At 44.3% G+C, this 22,715-nt stretch overlaps 1 protein-coding gene across 1 annotated transcript in view; it reads right to left on the minus strand.

Annotated features, from left to right (window-relative positions):
• The window catches only part of RORA (RAR related orphan receptor A), a 701,886-nt gene that overhangs the window by 537,792 nt on the left and 141,379 nt on the right, over positions 1-22,715 (minus strand). The gene's annotated exons all lie outside the window — the stretch shown is intronic.

Consider the following 22,715-nt stretch of genomic DNA (forward strand, 5'->3'; position numbering starts at 1 on the left):
AGCTCTAGAAGTGCCATGCAGTGGCTCCTGGGCCAGTAATGATGATGGTCCCAGTCCCCAAACGCCAAGCAAGTGGCCCAGATGCTAATGAAAGGAAGAAGAGGATTCACTCTTTTCCCTTCACCAGAAAGGAGCATTTCTCTGGATTGGTATTTCCCTGGAGAGGCCTCTGGGAACCCTGAAAACCAGGTCTAGCAGAGCAGATAAAAAATTATAACCAAACACAGCGTAGAAGCTAGCTAAGGTCAGCAGAGAGCAGGGAGTAGAGAGGGGGGCCCTCCTGGCCTGGATGGAGTCAGGGAAGAGGTCTCAGAGGAGGGAAACTTGAGTCAAGCACTAGAAACCAGGAGGAGTCAGCCTAGCAGAGAAGGCGGGGGCGGGGGGTGTGTTTCAGGCAGAGGGAACAGCCTAGAAAAAGGCTTGGCAGGTTTGCCTCTCAGATGAGCAAACTCCAGGAGTCCCTGGGCACCATTTGCATGAACATAAATACAAATTTATATATATATTAATTTATACACTCAGTGTCCACAGGGCATTCACATCTGGCAGACAGAGATAGTTACTACCCAGAGAGAACATGCTAGAGTATTTATATGCTACCAATGTAACTTGATAAAGTAAAAGTTCTGTAATCTAGAACCTGGTGTAGAGTAAATATGGAATACACTTCATCTTTTATTATCTAAATGTAAAGAGCAATTCAGAGAAGGTTCCCTGACCTCGTATCTATACGAAAGGAAGTTTTGTTCACCAACATGATCAACTAACAGTCTAATGAAATATAAAATAATATCCTAGAATCGGACTGGCCTGGCCAAAATCTTCGGTCTCCTATTTAGTAGTTACATCTTCTGGGAAAGGTTCTTAAAAGTTTCTAAAGCCTCATCCTCCCCGTCTGTAAAATGGGATACTTACCTCATAGGCCTGCTGAAAGGAGTAGATGGTTAATGCACATACAGTGTTTAGCACACTCCCTGGCATATGGTATGTGATCAACAAATATGAACTTTGGTAATTATAAAAGAGTAAGAACACTAGATGGTGGCTTTTCAACATAAAAACCCCAAGTTGTTGTAATCGGTTTTCCTGAGAGAAATGAGCCAGTGCTGCAGAATAGAGGAAGAGTGTGCTCGGCCTCCCTGTTGACAACGGAAAGCACTAGGAAGGCCAACTTCCAGTCCTGTCCTGAACTACCTTCCTGGGAAGTCCTGGGCACATCCTCTCACCTTGCTAGCCTCCCACTCACTTCAGAATAAGCTCTTTGGCAGAGCTAGTGCTGGATAAAGCCGCAAGCCCCATCTAGCCATAACATTCTGGAGTCAACCTCTAAGGCAGCTGTGATGGCAAGGGTCAACACAGTGCATTTTATAAGCCATAATTAGAGGACAGAGTGATAGGGCCTATCGGACACATTATATAATTAGCCCTCTGCCTCGAGGGAGGGCTGTGCCTGCACACAGTTACGCAATCCCACTCTGAAGGGAAGGTGCCAACTCAAGTCCAATCACTCAGAACAACTATGATGAGCTGTAGCTTCCACTTAAGAAGGTTGTCCAGGTAACTTTAGTCTGCACCTTCTCAGCACCAAACATTTGAGGAACTCTTTATTTTTGCAATACCTTGGATTACAAAGGGTGTGTCTACGTGGCTCATCCTCGCTGGATTCCTATTAGACCAGTGAGCTCCACCCCATTGCACCTGGACTGTACCCCAGCACTCCCACGAAGCCTAAAACCCTGGTGCGGCCTTTAGAGCACGTGAAAGTCACCTGGGGACAGCAGGTCTGTGGCACAGCCCAGGAGAGTGCCAAGTTAATGAGCCTCCCCAAATTCCTCTGATGTCAGTGGCCCGCGCTGTGAAAACCACTCTCCGCTTTCTTCGTGGATCGTGGATCGTTCTGGGGAGACTGCCTGCATGACTACCATTTCCTGAGCACATGCTTCTCCACTTTTGCTGTCACCAGGCAGCAAGAAAAATCAGAGCACAATCTGCCCGCCCCCTTTCCTAGCACAGAAGTGGAATTCCAGAATTTCTAAGATGCAAGATTCCCACTTGGGAATAATAAGCACCCCCCAAGTTTCCCACCTTAGCCCTTGTGCCCGCACACCTAATGCTGCCTCACTGTTTGCCCTGAGCTCGTTACCCACGCCTCCCAGTCTCCCCCTTACAGAGACTAAAAAAGGGTCAACTCAGTGTTCCCACAACATCAAGCGTAGAGAATGAGTCCAAAAAGCAACCGAGAAAACAATGTCTTTGAGGCTGCAGGATGTTTCACAAATTAATAGCAGTGCTAGCATTCAGGTGAAATGACTGTGGTTGGACAGAGAACTGATGGGACAAGGCTGGGAACGCCAGAGTCCTCACTCAGCACACGGCAGGGCCACACTCAGCACACACACAGCTGTTGTGTCAGGGGAGCTCTTCTAGGTCCGCACTCTCCTACCCTCTGTGATCTTGCAGCTCTCCACCCCACTCGTTCTCGGCTTTCTAAATGAAGGGCTCTGGGTATGCCTGTTTGCCCTCATGTGGAATACCTCAAATCCCTTAGCTGCTATACCCCTCTCAGGACCTTCCTTGGTTGTGTCAGGGTGTTCTCAAGGTGTACTGGTTGAATTGTAAATTATATTGTAAATAGCCAGAGGCATCATTTCAATTTTGATTCTGGCATTGTCCATGATTCCATCCAGTTTGGGTCTCCCTTTATGAATATGACCACAGTTCAGTCAGTCTCCAGACAACCACCTGCAAGGATCCGTCAACCCGTGCACTGCGTTATCTCTGACCTATGATTCCAGCTGCTCGTCTCCAAGTGCACCTGGAGTTATTTTGTCCATGTGCTTTGTTCATACAGACGCTCTTCTGCCTCTTTTTAGCACCCTTGCCCACGACAGCATAGTATTTCATTGTTAGAAATACCCAGAAGTCCCACCACACACACAAGTACGTAAAAGTGTTAAACTGGCTCGCCCTGACCACTGACCAACGCCTCGGGGCCTGTCCTCTTTATAGTCCTCCATTCAGAGAAATGACATTGTGTATCTACCCACCCCGTCCTGTTTCTAAGACAGCCTCCACCCCTGAGACGGTTTCCTCTGATATCATGCTCATTAATAACTATAGTGGGAGGAACTATCTGGAAAAATTCACTATGCCAATTCTATTTATTTGCCAAATTCTCATCATAATTGTTTAATTATTCCATGTTCTCTGACATCCTAGACTTGACTTTGACTTCAGAATATTTAATTGTGTTGTGCATGCAAGTCTACACACGCAAGGCAGGGTAGGCGACTGGCTGTACAACTGTCCTGTGAATCTGGGCCATCATCCTGGGAAGAATGAGATTACTTTTCCCACATCAGCAGATTCGGTTCTTGTTCTTGGGAATAGCCACAGTAATGCATGTATCTATCTATGCAGTCCTATTCTTTGGTTTTGCTCATTTAGCTCTAATTCTGCAGCCTATCACCCAATAAAATAGCAAAATAAAATAGCAAATTTTATTGGGCACACAAGCAGTTAAAAACTTTCTTCCATTGATTGGAAAAGGTGCAGAAGCAAGTATTCTTGAAAATACAAAGAGAAATTAGTCTGATAATGAAAAACCACTGAAAGCAATTTATAAACCATTCCCTGACAGTATATAAACTTTTATATATATAAATAAACTTTTTATAAAATATATATAAACTTTTATATACTGTACATAATTCAGAGTTGCTCTTTTTTGATTCCTCCCTTCTAATCATACATCTTTCTAGCAGCAACACTGACACCTGAATTTCTTTTTCTCACTGTTTCGGAAGGATATACAGTAGCAAGCAGCTATGCATTGCACAAAGCTAAGAGCTTGTATTGTTTATTCAATGGACTGCCTGTGGTAATTTTAAAAAAATGTTAATCGAGCAGTTGAGAAACCAAATATTCGCAGATTCCAAGCACTTGTGTAAAGCCCAAATTTGTTGCTGTGTGCCCTTAAATAAACAAACTACGTGACTGCCACACATAAAAGGGAACTTAAATGGTAAAATTATGATTTCCTTAAAACTATGTAAGCCAAGAAAAAAAGTTTTGCAAAATAAAATTGGGTGGAGGCTATCATAAATGGGGGGCCATGATATCCCAAAGGAGAGAAAAGCAAAAAGAAATTTCAGAAAGGATAACAAATTAGTTTAGCAAAGTCACAATGAGAGAGGGCAGACAAAAATAAAGGCAAAGGATGTAGCGTCCAAGGAAAGAGGAAGGGGCGAGTGGAAACAGCTGGAATTGTTCAGCTGTGTCAACATTCGGCTGTTTCACAGATTGACTAGCAAAGTGTCATCTGAAACCAATTACATTCCCAAAACCCCACGGACCCAGTTCATAACATTGATTAATCCACAATGTGAAAAAGTCCCCAAGCAAAACTAGAACAGCTGTCAGCCCTTGGAGCTCAAAAAACAGCAATTGCTTAAGAAAAAAAGAAGAAAAGCTCCTCTTCAAATTTTAGGGATTTTTCAGAAGGTACGCCTACTGAAAGAAAAGATAGATTTAAAACTGCTCCTACCCGTGTCTCTTTGAGAACTGACTATAATTAGAAAACTAGGGGTCATGTTGAAAAAGAAAAAAACCCACAGTCCATTCCCCGAATTAGAGCACAAACGCCTCAAAATCTGAAATGCCTTGTATCATTTTGCTCCCTGCTGGGAGTAACGCTAGGCATTTCATTTTTTTAAAGTATGTTTATTTTTTTCCTTCCCATTATTTTAAATGCTTTGACCCATCTCCTTTGGGCCAATTACAGGGTAGCTATATTTAACACACTTTCTAATAAAAACCTTTCTCTGTACCTTTGATCCATTTCACAGAGTACCCACACACAGCCCTGTATGTGCAAACATCTACCTTGTGCATGAGTCAAACACACACACACGCAGCCGCCACAGCCTGAGCAGGAGCCTGGAAAGGCGTTTGCAATGCCGTGGCTTGTCTCTGAAGCTACTGCAGCCAGATATCCAGCCACTGGGTCCTTCAGAGGAGACTGCAAAGCCATGTAAAGGGCCATGAAGGCACCTCAAGAAGTCTGGATTTCTGTAGGTCCTTGCCTGAAATCTCCAAAGATTGCAGAGGTTGCAGGGGTCCCTCATCCTTTGGGTGAGTTTTTTCCTACAGAAATAAAACACGTGCTTATGCATTTCTTCACCCAGCAAACTCTGCACCAAACACTGGGTTTCCACGTGTGGATTTTGTATATGACTAAACCAAGGTTTAGAAAGGCTCAGCGACCAGCCCAGGGCCATTCCACTAGTAAGTGCTAGAGTTAAGACTCAAACCCAGGACTATCAAGTACCTAATTCTGGGCTCTTCCCAAAAAACCATTCTACTACATTATGCTTGACACAGATTTTCATAAACTAGCTTGGGAGATCAAAAGCATACAAAATACAGTCCTACAGGGAAATACATTGCAAATTACAAAAGCTGAGTATAAATTGCACTTTAAGAACGTAAACTGTTTATATATTCAGATTCTACTGCGCTTTGCTCATCCTGTAAATACCCCATTAGTAATCTAATGGCGTCCTCTGTTGAAACGACACTCTGTAACTACAAGTTTTACTAAACTGAAGTATGTCTGTGATACACTGATGCTTTCCACCCAGATACTTCTGCTAGTGTCCCATGGCACTAACCAGTGTGCCCAGGGTCATATTTTTTCCAATTCAAACCATTCAGGGATATACAAACCTTGACTCCACTGGAACATCCTTGGATTTGAAAAAAGAATAGAAAAGAAAAAAATCACCACCCACAACTCATTGCTTAGGACAAAAGAATCCAGGCTTACTCATTTTCAGATCTTAGAATTGAAAGATCATTGTTAACTGTGGCAACAAATTATTTCAGATGTAAAGAAACAGCGTTAGTAAATACTGTTCTCTAAATGGTAACATCTTCAGAGCTTTGCAAAAGGCAAATCTGTACTGAGTTTTGCAGGATGGGAATGGGAGTAGGGGGCAGTACAAGCAGAGAGAGAGCAATTCAACACACCCTCTAGACAGATTCTCCAATTCTTTCTACTGTTTTCTCCCTATGGAATATTTTTTATTTTTTGAATGCTCGTGATGTCACACATAAAGAGCACCAATTTCTCCCAACAGAACTCTAACTACAATATGTGTTTATAAGAGCAAATTACTGTTTATACATGGACAGGGTTGTAAATGAGGGGAAGAACATTGCAAATTATATGTTACTCAATGACAGCCAAAACATTTCCATTTCTTTCTTCTTTATGAAAAAGTATCATTACCTGCATCGTGCCCCCTTCTCTCAGGCCCCTCAGTGGACACTGGCACTGATAAGCCTACAAGAAATACAACAGTAAGTTTACATTTTTATGTCATGATTTTAGAACATGGGCTAACATCCAAAGTGATGGGTGCAAAACACTCACATTTTCATATTTCCAGCTACTCTAAGAGTCATTAGAGCAGACTGATTATAATTAAGTGCTGAATGGAGATATTGTCTGTCCCAAGGGTTACTCATGTCTGACCTCCAAATAAATCTATACTAAAAGGTGTACCATTCAACAACAACTGTAACAAAGTCGAACCTTTAAAGAAAGAAATGAAGTTTTGTATAAGGTGGGGTCTTTTCTTTGCACATTTAACAAAAATGTTATCATGAGCTACCTCGTTTTTATTTTCTTATAAACAATTCTTGTTTTATAAAGCCTAGTGCTATTCCCAGAAACTAATGGAGGGTCAAGATTATACCGTAGATATCAGGCTACCATAAGGCCCGAAGGAGGCCTGGAAGATCACAGTAACAGTATCTTTCTTATGGATTTTAATACTGTTCTGATAATTAAACGAGTTAGTGCATCTGAAGCACAGAACACGGCGTGGACCACAGTAAAAGTGTTGGAATAATGTTAAGTGGTCAAAGTCAGTGTTTCCATTCCACTGGAGCGCCAGGGAAAGTGAGTTCCAGGAACTTACATCTGGGCAGTTTCAAGGTGGCTTTGTAGCAAATGGTGACTTTTATAAAGGTGTGGCTTCCTATCCACTTCCTGCTACTATCAAACACAACCTTTTCTTAACTTCCTGCAGAAACGCAGGTGAGCGAGGCAGGCAGTACATGTCTGCTCCGAACGGCAGCTGGAAGGACGACGGGCAAAGGCCTAGAAATGGTCTCTTCCCCTTTTCATCCGTGCAGTCAATGGGTCCTCTGAGCAGTTTGCTGAGAGTCACATGTTAAAGACCTTTCATTTGATTGGGAGGTAAGGAGGAGGGCAGTGAGTAGGTGTGCTATTTGCTTCCTTACTGCTTCTGCTTCATTTAAAACCAAGACACCCAGAGAGCCCGTGGGATTGCTAACAGCTCACATCTCAGACACCTGGACTCTCTGGGGGTGGAAATGGGTAGCAGAGGTAGTTTAGGCCCACCGCCTCACAGCACTGTCAGTCACTGCTCAGTGGTCCGAACTCCTCACAGTCAGGAACCACCTCGCCGAAGTGCCACCGCTTACACTGCTGGGCTTGACTTGCCTCAACCCTGGGGAGTTCAGTGGTATTGCCTCAGTGGGTAAAAGACAATGGACTTGTGGAGAGAGTCGAGAAACCCCCAGGACAGAAACTGTCATCTCAATTTGTCAGGCAGCTGACTTAAATAAGGTAAATATTACACAGGACATGAGCACGTTGCCTTCGCAAGCCACTCCCTTCGTGGGTAAGATTATGCTTTACCCATCATCAGGTTAGGGCAGGCAATCCACAGCAGAGATAGCTTCAAAGAAAAACTGTTTGGATTTTCTGGAGTTACTAAATCCGCACCCCCAACAAATGCCAACAACCTCCAAATTCACTGCAAAATTTCAAAAGGCTTTCCCTGGTATTGAAACCATCATCTTCCAGAATATCACGCCACTCATTTCAGTGAACATAAGATGCTGTTTCTTAGTTTCTTACCACCAAAGCTTTGCCTTACCACTCACAACTGAGTGAATCATAACATGCGGATGGTAGGGAGGCTCCAATGGCTTCCTGTTCTGGAATGATGACACCTGCAGAGTGGAGCCTAGTACAAATCTGCAAGGGTGTGCTTGCTATTGTCGTGAGGGGCAAAGGATCTCAGGACCCCTCCACTTCAATCCCGCTTCTCCTTGGGAACTCTTGTAAGGATATGCCTAAGCCTTAGCCACAATGCTGAACATCTTTATGCTATTCTTTGCCCTCAAACCTAAAAGAAACAAGACTAAAGAATGACAGCAGTGATGTACAGTAGGGAAGCCACTTAAGAAATTAAAACTATCCACTAATAGGCAGAAGATCTGAAAAAACATTTTTTCTCAAGAAGACACACAGATGGCCAAAAGATACATGAAAAGATGCTTCACATCACCAATCATCAGGAAAATGCAAATCAAAGCCACGACAAGGTATCACTTCACATCTGTTAGAATGGCTGTAATCAAAAAGATGAGAGAGAACATGTTGGCGAGGATGTGGTAAAAAGGGAACCCTTGTGCACTGCTGGTGAGAATACAAATTGGTAGAGCTACTGCGGGAAACAGTATGGAAGTTGCTCAAAACTACTATATGATCTAGCAGTTCCGCTTCTGGATATTCATCTGAAGAATACAGAAACACTAACTCAAAGAGAAGTGTGCCCCTTCATGTTCATTGCAGCATCATTTATGATAACCAAGACACGGAAACAACCTAAGTATTCATTGCTGGATAAATGGGTAAAGAAAATGTCACACAATGGAATATTATTCAGCTATAAAAAAGAAGGAAGTCTTGCCATTTACTACAACATAGATGGACTTTGAGGATATTATACTAAGTAAAATAAGTCAGATAGAGAAAGGCAAATACTATATGAGCTCACTAATATGTAGAATCTAAAACAAACAAAAAGAAATCCAAGGTCATAGACATAGAGAATAGACCACAGGTGGCAAACACAAGGCCTGTGGGCCAAATCCAGCCCTCCACCTTGGTTCTACCAGGCGGCAGCACTGAGTTCCTTGCCCCTAGTTAAGGAGTAGTTACATTTATACAGTCTTAACACTACATTCAGCCCTTTGAAGGCAACCGCGAGGCTTATGTGCCCCCTGGTGAAAATGAGTCTGATGCCCCTGGAATAGACTGATGGCTCCAGAGGCAGCAGGTGGGGATGTAGAGGACGGGATGGAGTGGGGTGACGGGTGGGTGAAATGGGTACAAGGAGTCTAAGGTGCAAACTTCCAGTTATAAAGTCAGTCAGTCCTGGGGATGTGATGAACGCCATGTTGACCATAATTAATACTATATTGAATATTTGAAAGTTGCTAAGAGTGTACACCTTAAAAGTTCTCATCACAAGAAAAAAATGTAACTATGTATGGTGATGGGTGTTAACTAAACTTAAGTGTGCTGATCATTTTGCAATATACACAAATACTGAATCATTATGTTGCATACATGAAACTAATATATATTACATATCAATGATACTCAGTTTAAAAAATTTACAACATGGAAGTAGTGAACCAATTTAAGCCATTATGTGTGTCAGGGTGACTTAATAAATTAAAGTCTTCATGATGGCTGTTTGGGAGAACATCTAAAAATACCCCATTCACAAGCCATCCATAAAGAAGTTACATAATTTGAAGAAACAGATACATTGAGCAGCTGAGCACCTGCTCTCCACAGACCCTGCCCCGAAGCAGCCCAAGGTCCACTGATTGATTCAGACGTGGAAAGAGGCATGCTACACGGTCAATCATTCTGTTACTCCAGAAAGAAATCACTGTTTCAAAACCAAACCACCAGCAGCAATAGGTCCAAAGACATTCTTGGCCAGAAGCTCTGTCCTCTGGCCTGAAATTGATACTGATATTGAAATAACTGTAAGAAAAAAAAAGTCTACCAATGTCTTATAATTTATCAAAATCACCTTCCTTACCAAAGAAATGGATACAAATTCTTATTATTGTACTGTACTGGTCCAGGGGAACGTTTTATACAGGTGGCAGACTCCTGGAGGTGTTTCTCAGGGTTTTAAGTTCCATCTCCTTGGCTTCGGGTGAGGGTCCAGCCTCAGGCTGCAACAAACTCACAGCAAAGCCATGGAGTATTTGAAAATTTCCAAGGTAACAGTTGCATGTCAGACAACAGAAACGACTACTACTACTACTACTAAGCATTAAGTTCTTTGAAACTAACGATTAACAAATGGCACTGCTGGGTATTTTTCTTGGTCTAGGGAGGCACAAAGTTACTGAGACACAAAGGCACCGTGAGCTGAGACTGTTTGGGGACCTTGGGAACATGGGAGGAAGAAGCTCTCTTCATCAGACCTCAATGTCCTCAGCAACAGGTTTAAGAGTATCTCTACCTTCCATCCTTGAAGGGAGCGGCTACAAGAGACTTAACAGTTTTTGTCATGTGTGACATGCCACTGCGGGTTTAGGAAGAGATGGGCCTGCAGAAGCACAGTTAGAGAAAGCTCTGTGATGCCTCTCAACCATCATGTGCCTAGCGAGTCACAGGTGCTCCATAAATGTGAGCAGTAGCAGTGAGTGGGAGGGTGCTGGCTGTGATTATTATCTGTAGCCAAACTTGGTTGACTTAAAAAATTGCATTCTCTCTGAATCTATTCTTTTGTCCTTTTTACCCCAAGAGCAGATCTTTGCAAGGAGCCATGGGGCTTAACAAAGTTGAGTTGGTCAGTCTAAGTTACAATGTGTACACAAGGAAGTATGACAAACTCAGGTCTTATCTGTGCACTCGGGGCTGCCAGACGTGTCTACACACCCCATACAGCAACTGCCATGCAGAAGGTACCATCTTGAGTTGTCTAGTACACAACCTGTACAACCTTATGCAGCCACCCTGCTTGGTATGCTAAAGTCCCATTTGATAGGTGGAAAATAGAGATGGGTGTCTCTGGCCAACAGTCATGTTCATTGCTGGGTGAATGTTCACACAGCACCTCCAGACAAGTAGAAATGGGAACTCAGGCAGCAATGACTAAGGCCAGAGTTAGGACACCAGCAGGAAGAGCTCTCGGGTTCTCACTCAAGAATCCTGGGGTGGAGGACTGTCTCCAGCCCGGCAGGTGGCAGAGCATCCCAGTTTAAGCAGAAGAGGAGTTGTGGGGACCAGGCACACAGGCAGAGTCTCGGGCAGCTGGGGGTGGGGTGGGGTCGGGGCAGCACTGAGACACAGTTCAAGTACCACTTAGGAGTGGGACTAGGGTTTTTGGCCTGCTGCCACCCATTCAACAGGCCCAGCTGACTGGTAAAAAAGTAAGTAACAAACACCAGCCACCACTGGAGGCATTCATCCATAAGCCCTCTCCCACCTCGTTTCAACGTGTGCTTCGTCCTATTTGACGATTCTCCTCCAGATTTGCTCTTGACTCCCACCTTCCCATGCCATCTTCCACTCTTCCCACCCCCCCTGGAATTGCCCCACTCCCCAAGCTGAGCTAGTTTGCTGCCCACCCTGCCCTGGAGGCCCATCCCTGCCCAGTAGGCAGGGAAGAGCCAATCCTGCCATCGAGGGTTTTCCGGGCCTGCTGCTAGTCAAGGAACTCAGGACTGAAGAAAGAAAATGCAAAAGCAATACAGAATTGCACACCTATAAATTGTTGGCATTTTCAGAGTGATTGCTTGGCTAATGAGGAAGGAGGAAACCTCTCCCATCCTCTCCCAGGGTTTGTACTACAGGGAAGGAGGATTTCTGCCTGACAGAGGAGAGAGTTTGAGCATTTTCCCATTTGAGAGGACTCTTGCAGGCACTGCTTCAGACCTGCACCTCTACCCTCAACTCCTTGCTAGTTCTCTCATGGGAGGGCCTGCCCCAAGCCCTGGGTTGGAGCCTGGCCATCGCAAGGGGCAGGGTTGCTGTCCTCTCATGCAGCCTTCTCGGCTCGCCTCCTCTCTTATTCTGGCATCTGTACTGGTCAGGACCAACTCGGCTTCCTGCCTGTGTGTGGTCATCCTACCATGACCTTGGTCGTACTTGGGGTTCCAGCTACTTGTACCTGAGCTGGTTGGGCAACTGGACATAAAGTCTGGCCACAGGTGGCTATGGGAGGCCTTGTTTAGGTTGCTGTGACTCAGCCCGGTGTTCTACCACCCCTTACCAGAGAAACCCTACAGTGTGTGTGCAGTATGTAAATTATGTATGTAATTAACAAAGTACTTTGTCCCAATTGAGTGGTGATTCTTGCTGGTAGGGCACCTTCATCTAGGAACAAGTTTGGGGAAAATCCCTTCCTTGCCCCTACCTCAGTGGAGCAGAACATCGTATGACACAGCTAGGGCACATATAATTAGCTTCGTTTTTGAGATGGGGAAACTCAGGTCCATCTGAGTTTATTGAGGTTAATGGATTTTCCCAGTGTCCCAAAGCTACTGCAGCATAGCTGTGCCTTGATCCAAGTCTTCCACATCTAACCCTCCTCTCACCACACTGCAGCTGCTTGGATTTTAAGCAAGAATCAGTGCCCTTCTCTGCCTCCACAGGCATACTCGGTGGAGAAGCAAGCAGACATTCTCTTCATGGCAAGAATGGTCCAACATCACACCTACGCAGCCTTGTGGAACTACCTGACAACTTGAGCTGCCAGTGAACCCCGAAAACTTCCAGAGGAGGCAGATGGGAGGCTATGTCAAAGCTTGTCCTCAACCCAAGGGAGCTCAGTCCCCAGTCCTCTAGTCTCACTCATACCCCAAGTCTTCTGTTCACAGAAGAAAGTCTGTGGAGGCACTAGAGGGCCAGGAGGAGTGTGGACCAGTGCTTCTCAAACAGGAGCAAGTGTCAGAATACCCTGGAAAGCTTGTTGAAGCACTGATTGCTGGGTCTCACCCCCAGAGTGTCTGAGGGTAGGGCCAAAGGTGTGCATTTCTAACCATTCCCAAGAGGTCCTGAAGCTGCTGATGCAGGGACCACACTTTGGAAACTGCCTACACAGAACGACTTGTCTCTTCCCAGGGCGTGGTGGACTGCCCCACATGCACGTGGCAGGTACTCACCGAGGAACATCGAGAAGAGTAGAGCAGCTTCTGTCTTGAGCTCTGTTTTACACCCAGTGTGGTTTAAGTTAGAAAAATAAGTCTGCCCTCTAAAGACAGACACAATTCATGTACATGTGCTTAGAAAGATGAGACGACCATATCCCAATTATAATAAATCCCCCCGAATAAAACAAAGAAGTGACCATAGGCATTGCAAGCTTCCTTGGGAAGTCTCAGGAGTTTGTGCTTTCTGATTTTCAGTGCTACCGTCATCGTGCCGTGGACAGCTGTGCAGCTGTTTCAACTGTATTTAATCTCAATCCTACAGTCAGATTGCGCTGCTCCAACCTAATGACATGTGTGTCCTTGACCGCCATCAGGTCAGTCTGACAAACAGGCAGGGCTGCAGAAGGCAGTTTCAGAGATGAGTTTCAGTGTGCAGGACTTACAGTATCAAAGATCCGTGAGCTGTTCAGCTACACAGAGGAATCATTAGAATAATGATCATTTTTCACTCTCCCTCCTCCCTTGCTTGTTCAAAGAAAGAGCCCTTAATTGCTTCTTGAACTGCACACAAGTGGGCCGTTGACTGTGACTGTAATTCAGCACAGAGAAGCAAGGGAAACTCTGAAACAGATTTTGTTGAGGCAACGTCTTAAATGGCGAAAACACGACAGCAGGATCAGCAGGCACCGGGCACTGCTAAGTGGAATGGCATCGTCTTAAAGAACAGCTTGGGATACTCTCAGCAGTTGAAGTGATCTTTAGTTGTAGGTGGCCCTAGGTGGGATCAGGGAGCTACCTGTTTCAAATGGGGAGGGCGTGGGAGGGGGGAAGAGAGGGAGAGCGAATGAATAGAAAGCTTTTTAGAAGGATGTCACATTATGGATGACTGAGCAGATGCAGATTCAGATTTCCAATGAAGAAGACAGTGTTTAAGGAAACCAAACAACTCTGCATTCAGTCGTTTGCTATTTATCATCTTTCTACATCCATGTCTCAGGTATAACATCACATCTTGCAAAGTCTGAGTCATTTCCTTCAGTCTAGACTGCACGTACCTAGAAAAAGCATTATGGACCAGGTGAGGCAGAAGCTGGTTGCCCCACTGCCCAGTTCACAAGCCATCCCAGCAAAGCCATGGCCTCCACTGCACAGGCAGCATTCACTGCAGAGACTAGAAAACAGGTGCCTACAGCTGAGAGCCCACTGCCAACTACATGTCTTCTGTCAATATTTCTCTCTGTGTTTATAAGGATGCAGACCTTCCAAGGAAATCAGCTTTTCAAAAATGTGCCTTCTTCCTTCTCTCTGCTGTTAGGTCCTTGAAACGAAAATCGATGCGCAACACGTCTCTGAAGCCCCCCACCCCACTCCACACAGAGGAGTCTCTTCTTGAGTGCCGTCTGAACTACCCTGATCGGTGGATCTTCCATGACTATCGCCCATGCAGATAGACTCGCTCACCTCACTGTCCCACACCCCCTGCGCCAGGAAGTGAGGGCCAGCACTTCTGCGCTTCTTCTGCGCTCCACGTAGCAGCTGTGTCACATTCTCAGAGACCCTGAGCTGCAACGTGATTTGCAAAGCAAGCCTCAGTGAAGACAGCAAGGCCCCTCATATTCGGAAGAGCAAGCTACCCACTTCCCAGGAAAGCAACCACTGGATAACAAGAGTCGCTGATAATAATGAGCATCTGCTGAGTACTTACTCTGTGGCAACTTATATACTAAGAGCTTTAAACAGCTTCTCTCACTCAGTCCCCACCATAACCCTACTAGGTAGACACTGTAATAATTCCCATTTTATAGAGAAAACCGATGCACAGAGATAATAACTAAATTGCAGAAGTCATAGCAATAATAGTAAACTCGTGATTTGAATCCACATCTGTCTGAGTTCAGTGTGCAAGCTCTTCCGTGAATTCAAGGCCAGAAACCACGCCACAACCGGGGCACATCCCACACAGGGACAATCTGAAGAAGGGCATGGGTTTTCATCCATCTCACAGAATCAATGTCTCCATGCTGGGCAATGAGTTGTTCTTCATATGCTATTTCTGAACTTCACAACAACCCTAAAAGATGAGCTGTTTCATCCTCATTTAAGAAAACCCTGAGTCCATGTGACTGAAGAACACGCCTACACTTCCACAGGTGGTATGTACAAGAGACTAAATTAGAAATCCCACATGCTTCCTGCTCTGCTTTCTTGGCTCCACTCGTCCCAGATCGCCTTATTAGCCAATTGCCAACCTATTATCCTGTTCCCCCTAACTAGTAAAAGAAAATACTGACTCAAATCCAGGACTACTCTAAGACCATACCCACAAATAGATTATATACTCTGAGCATCAAAAATGGTGCCATTAATTCATTTAGATGTTGCCTTCAAATTCTCAAATAAAATGTACTCACCTTAAAAAAGTGGTAAAATTGAAAATTATTAACAGATCAATTAAAGAGATGTACCTTAATTCATTCCCAGATCTCAGATGCAGTTCTACATCATTCCTCTAGTTTGTAAAACTTTTTCCATGACACAGCCTGACTTTATTTCCCTGGTGGCAGGCTAAACTCTCTCCTCTCCAGCAATCATCACCCCACTTGCATAATTAAGTAGTGTATGAGGATTTCAAGTGTTTCTTAAGAGTAGCTAAACTTCTCATAAATCAACTAGTTCATCTTTTACTCAGTCATCTACCCAGTTTCAGAAGTACTATTAAAAAATGCCTGAGTCTAACTGTCACTGTTGAGTTCCTTCCAAACAGTTATAAGAAGGGTAGAAAGGGGACAGGAGGTAGAGGTGCACTTCTATTAGCAAATGTTTATCGAGAAGGTAGAATGTGCCTGCTCTGTCATAGGCTCGGCAGTGCTGCTGAAGGGTAACCCCAATCCTCACCCTGGAAGGGACTTAGGAAAGGGAGATTCTCAGATGAGACAAACTAATGAACATCTTCCATGAGTTTCACTCTGCCCTGGACACCTGTGGATGTTGATGTTGAGAAGCTTGTGTTTTGAATCTGAACTCATTTGAAACGTGGCTCTGTTATTTTCTTTATTGTGCAACTATGAGTGTGCTATTTAACCTCCAGAGGACTCAGTTTCCATAATTGTAAATGGAGACAAGAGTATAACAGGGTAGGAAGGAATAAACAAATCTTTTAATTTTTATTTATTCACTTTTAGAGAGACAGGAAAAGCAAGAGAGAGAGAAACATCAATTTATTGTTCTACTTACTCATGCATTCACTTGGTTGATTCTTGTATGTGCCCTGACCAGGGATGAAACTCACAAGCTTGTTGTATTTAGAAGATGCTCTAACCAAGTGAGCCACCTGGCCAGGGTCATACACAAATCTTGTATATAAGGAAGCCAGCATGTGACCAGCATATAGCAAGGATTATGAAAGTCAAGGATAGCACACAGCTGAACAGATGAAAGTGGATTCACCCTCCACATGGCAGGCAACTCAGGAAGCCACTAGTTATTCAGAACTTCCCTGTCTTCCTTCTCCAGGACTTTGCGCCCCTTCATTTGGTTGCAACTTTCACTTCCCTCACTTGAACACCATGCACATTTTACTTGGTTAACCTCTATTCATCATTCAGCCTAACCTAACCCCCCATTCCCATTTCTTCCTAAAACTCCCATTCCATCACAAGAGTGATGACTCATCCCATATGCTCTTAAAGCACCTAAACTTACCCATACCTCAGCACCTGTCACTCCCCTCTCAGAGTCCTGTTTTCTGCCTACAGCCTCTACCAGAGTGTAAGAGACTGGAGGGCAGGACCGTGTGCCAGGGCTCTCTCCCCAGCTCCTAGTACAATAACGGATGGTAGCAGGTGGTCAGGAACCATTTGTTTAGAAGATGAATGAATGAACACAAATAGACACCATGTCCAAACCTGTACAAGTCTGCCCTAATAAAAGTACATGGCTCAAATGTGGCATCAAATTCTGCTGTCCCATCTTGTGCCTGGTGGCATTCAATCTCTGGACAAGAAAAAGAGGTGCTTGTGGTGTCACTTGGAGGCCATCCAGGACATCCACTGTTTGTCCTGCACACAGTGGATATAGAGTATGTTATGTGGCTTGGCTGCCTGACTCTGAAGAAGTTCACCATTGCTAGGTATAGGTGTGAATGTAGATGTGATGCAGATGTTTATTCCAATGTCTGGCATACATAAGTGTGGAAGAATTCGAGTCGGTCAACCATTAGTAACAATATCCTCTTGCTCTCCTGGGAGCTGTTTTGGATTTTGTCTCCATCCTGGCCCCTACATAAAGAGATCGGGATGGGACTGCAGCTTCTAGAATTACAACCATTTTGTCAACTTGTCATTTGACTCACTGTCTGGCTGGTGCCTCTCCCTCTGGGTCTGCAGACATTTTGCACAGGAAGAAAGCAATAAAGTGAACAGTCACGGGGCCGATGAATTCTCCAATCTTCAAAGTACCTTGTTCTGTCCCACAGTACATACATATTTCTGGTAAGCACCATGGAGAGCCTCACATCCGTTCCCTCCTGCACTGCTGGGAATCAAAGCATTTATCCCCACGAGATGTTTTCTGAAGGCCCAAGGGCACTGAGCCATCTTATCCTCACTCCCTTGGCGAGCTTCCCTGCCTACATGAAAATACCTGAAAAGGCTAACTTTGTCTGTTCCTTATTGCCTTAAAAATAACAGTACTCTTAACCTTTAGGGATTTATATTTGGAAAAGGGAAACGAACTAGATACAGCTTATAAAAAGGATGGAGGGTGAGTCATTTTTAAACTTATTTATAAATTTGGGACTATATATATGTGTGTGTGTATATATATATATTGCAGACACTAAATATGAACTGATCTCATTAATCACTTCTCGGTGTACATACTTTTTTCCTTGGTTGTGTTTTATTTTTCAAATATAACAGTGGAGTCTGTAGAAGGTGCTAAAATCCTACCTAATCAACAGAGTAACCAGGATTTACACTCAGTAATTAGTTCAAATTAGCCCTGAGAATAATAACCAGAATTCTGTAAAACTGGGAGACAAAAGACCCATATTTAGATCTCAGCTGTATCACTGCTTCATCATTCCCCTCCGTGGGGCTCACACACAGTCGCCTCGCAGGCTGGCCATAGTGATCACAGCTGGCACGATCTTGGAAAGGGCTGGACTTCACAGGAACCGAGATCTTCCCAGTTCCTCGTCAGGCTTGAAGGGAAGATGCCAATGGGGTTGCCCTTTCAGGGAAAAAGTTACTCTGGCATATTTTTTTAATGTTATATCATACTTATAAATAAATCTCTACCACCTATTATTTCTTTAGCTTTCTTGAGAATCCTGAGAAAAGAGGTAGGATATGAGTAAGTGACTTGGTCAGTCTACTATTGATTCAAAGAATCAGAAAGTGTTGTCATTAGAAGAAACTTAGAAAGCATCTTATTCTTTTCTATTGAATTTACTGGGGTGGCATTGGTTAATAAAATGATGTAGGTTTCAGGTGTGCGGTTCTATAACACATCATCTGTACGCTGTATTGCATGTTTGCCACCAAAGTCAAGTCTCTGTCAGTCACCATTTATTCACCACTTTGCCCTCTTCTGCCTCTCCCTACCCCTCCTTTCTTCTGTTGTCTGTGTCCAGTAGGAGTTTTGGGGTTTTATTTTTAGAAAGCATCTTATTCGAATCCAACCTACTCATCTGACCAACGAGGAAAGGGGGTTGGAGAGGGGCCGAGTGGATCTCCCCAGATGACAGAGAATCACCAAACCAGGTCTAGACCAAAGGGCTTCTGACTCCTTGAGTGCTCTGAATCTTGAGTATTCCATGCTAAACAAAACCTTTTTTTTTTTCTTTTAGTTTTCCACATGAAGCCAGTGTCTGAGACCACAAAAGCATCCCCCTCAGAAAGGTGTGGAATTGCTATGAAAGCTGTTTCTGGTGGCTGAGGGTGGTGCCTGACTGGTCACTGCAGGATCCTGGCTCTGTACCTCCACAATAAGCAGACAGGACCCATGTCCCTTCCATGAGGCCCGACATGGCTTCCCTGTCTACCCCGCAGTGTGTAAGTTGGCCATCGGCCTTAGTAATAGTGGCCATGTTACAAAAATTCCAGGCAGAATCCACAGGGGAAGACCAGGGTCATGAAAGGTCTACTTCCCATAGGTATCAGAGAAGAGACTTGTTCTTTTAGCTTATTTGGACTTGAAGAGGTAGTTTCCCCAGTACAAAGCCGTGCAAGCCCACGGACCGTAAAGGACAGGGAAATTAATTTCTTAGCCTCTCCAAATCTGAGGCTGGAAATCCTTCCACGACCAAAAACCCAACATATTTTACAAAATCCTTTGGTGCAAGAAAAGCCCAATTTAAACAGACCCGAATAACCCCAGAATACGCTGTTGCCGACACATCTGTTGCAGTGTCTGTTCATCTGGAAAAGGATGCTGTAGTGCTCTAGGCTAACAGGGAAAATTAGAATAGGGAAAGAAAGACCCCTCAGCTCACACCCCTGGCCATCTCTCCCAAGTCCCTTCTCCCCTCTGGGGATTATTCCTCTCCAGGAGGTAAAATAGAGTCAGCCTCATTGTGCCGGGCAAACAGAACACCGGAGTACACAGACCTCTCTTGATTATCAAGTCCTTGAAGTCAAGAAGGAGAATGGAGAAGAAACGCACATAGACACAAGAATCATTTCTGTTTGGCTCAAAGTGATATTAAGAGCATGTGCAAATACCCCAAGCCACTCCTGCATGGACAGCCTGGGGCTGTTTCTACCCTTTCGTGGTATCGCCACTGTTTAAAGCCCAGGACTTGGCTGGGTGGGAGTGGGCAAGTGGCTCTTCAGCATGGAGACGAATCCCTGCCACCACCCTGAAGGGAGAGACACATGAGGGTTGAAGGGGGCTCTCTCACCTTAGACTGGCCCCATGAGAACTACCTAGGCCACTCCACTCGAATTTTCTGCCAAGCCTCTCAGTGAAGGCAGACAAATTATTTCCTCTATTTCAGAGTGCTCTGGTCTATTAAGCTCTTTCAGGGTTCATTGAAAAAGCACAAGGTTCTTCCAGACTCCATTAACCATGCCTGTGAGAAGCCCGTTGGGCTGGAGACTCACCCCACATGGCAAGAAAAAGCCTTCTAAGTACCAACCATAGGGACCCAAAGTCAAAAAGTAGAAACAAGGTCCACAACCTCTCTGGGAAAAGCAGAACACTAACTTCCTGAGGTCTCTTGTCAAGCCCACGGATAATCACAAGAGACAGATAATATATCTGACCTTTTGAAAAGGTACCTAGATATTGGGAAATATCTGACACTTTCCTTAAGACTTGCTGTATCTTTTTAAAAGCGTGTACATGTATGTGTGTGTGTGTGTGTGTGTGTGTGTGTCTCATTTTCTAAATTTCAAGTATTCTATTGCCAGTTTGAGTTCTCTTGGCAGAACCTTCAAGTGTTCTCAGTAACAGATGCCTGGAGGAGAAGGATGCTAGGAGTTCTGAAACAGAGCAATGCACAGAGTTGGGGAAGCAGCTGCTCTGCTCTAGTCACTGTGTATACAACTTCACCCAAAGTGTTTAGGAAACAGATCATTCTGGAGCCTATACCACCTATTCAAAATGCAGGCCCTTTCAGTTCCACTCACCCTTTTTTCCCCGATGCTGTTTGTTTTTTGCCATGAGTTTTAGCAATCTGTTTACGTTGTCTGTGTACACACATGTGTGAGTGTGTGTGCATGTGTGTGTTTCCCTCTGCAGCCTAGCTGAATTATCCCCAAGTGACTCTTAATCCTCAACAGTAATTCCCAGTGATTGCACTGACATGATGATAACAGGGAGCCCATTCTCCTCCCGCCCGCCCCTCCTTGCTAAGCTCAGCCAAGGATGCTCCGGGGAGCTGTTTATTCAAAAGAGGAAGTTCAGCAGCAGGGTCACCAGGCTTTTACATGGAGAGAGACTGCCCAGGGTAGGGGGGGAGCTCACAGTCTCAAACCCTTCCCTTCCTCCTCGAACCCCAGCATCTGTCCACCATGGCATGAATGCTGGTGGGCAGACATTGGTCTCAAGTCATCACTCTTTCCAAAGCCTTTGGCTTCCCTGCAATCCACCTGGACTGGCACTGTCACTGGACAGAAATCTAGACTAGCTGCTGCATGGTCCCTCAATTTCCACAACCATAAAAATGGACAAGACAGATCTGACGGGATGGCGACTCCAATGGTTCTTGTCAAACTTTCACTGTGAGTAACAATCATCTGGTGGCCTTGTTTTACAGTTTTGCGAAAAGACCTCGTTAAAAGATTCTTGGGCCCACCTACAGAGATTCTAATATATTAGGCTGGCCACAGGGCCTGAGAATTTGCATTTCTAACTTGCTTCCTGGTGATGTTGATGCTGCAAGTCCGAGTGAGGAATGCACTTTGAAAATGACGGCCCATGGTATCTTCCACTCCAGATATTTCACTGCTCTGTCCTTGTGCTCAGTGGGCTAAGAGAAAGCAGAACTATTTGGCCCTGGTTTTATGAAGAATTCCACAAAGGGCTACCAAGGTCACAGGCCTCTCCCACACTTACACGGTTTTTCTCTTGTCCCCAGCTCCTGCGCAGTCATTTGCAAAGACAAGCAGCAAAGGCAGGGGTCAGGAGTGCTACTGGCGTAGCTTTAAGCTGTCAGCAGTTGCTACACCCGTGAAGGCATCTTAGAAACCATTTGAAATTACAAGATGGAAATAACTCAAAATAGCAAAACAGGAATAAGAATAAATTATACAGGCTCCACTTGCCTAGGTTGTTATCCTGGGTCAGACTGCTTAAGTCACCTGGAACAGTGCAATGCAAATTTGGTAGTCTCACGTACTGTTTGGAGAGGCATAAAAAATGACTCCAAAGCAATAGAAAAATAAGTATTAGAGCAGCATACTCTTAGATATTTACCTTGCTCATAGCTCTGTAATCCTTTTCAAAATGCAAAATCAGAGACCTTTCTGCTGTTCAGCAATCTGACCTTCACCTGGAGGTGTCTGCAAATTCCTGCATGTGTCCATCCTCACAGAGTGGAGGGGTCCCATGTGAGATGGAGGAAGCACTGGGCTGGTGATGCTTGGATTATGTCTAAGAAAAAAATTTTGGTTCTGAGCTCCTGTGTTTTAGAAGCCTAAATATTTGTGCCCATCTGAAAGTCTACTTATTCGAATGCAGTAAGGCTCATGCTAAGGCAGAATTTTAAGAGACACCTTAGAGAAAATTATTCAGAGTAATGTCACCAGATCAGTGTGTTTCGTAGATCCTCTCCTCTTTGGAAATTTGTGCTGCAGTAAGCCAGTTACTAGAAATGTAGTCTATGCATTAGATTAACTAAAATCACATAAATATTAAGAATCATCACAGAAGGATAAGGAATAATTTTTTATTTAAAAACTTATACTTAAAATTTGATCTGGCCACTGTGGAAATTATCAAATGGAATAGGAGCCAGATAAGAGGTCCACTCCCAAAAGGTCTAAAAAAATTTTTTGCATGACTTTCCCAATAGCTATTTGAAAAATCTGTATTTGTTTGAATCAGGAGTTATCCCACCGTCTGTCTTTGTAAATCAAGTTTCACTGGAACACAGCCCCTCTCGTGTTAACAAGCTGTCTCCTGCCACTCTAATGGCAGAGTTGAATAGTTACTACGGAGAGCATATGACCCACAAGGCTTAAAATATTTACTATCTAGCC

The sequence above is a fragment of the Phyllostomus discolor genome, chromosome 1, assembly GCF_004126475.2.
Source record: "Phyllostomus discolor isolate MPI-MPIP mPhyDis1 chromosome 1, mPhyDis1.pri.v3, whole genome shotgun sequence".
In the NCBI taxonomy this organism is placed as follows: Eukaryota; Metazoa; Chordata; class Mammalia; order Chiroptera; family Phyllostomidae; genus Phyllostomus; species Phyllostomus discolor.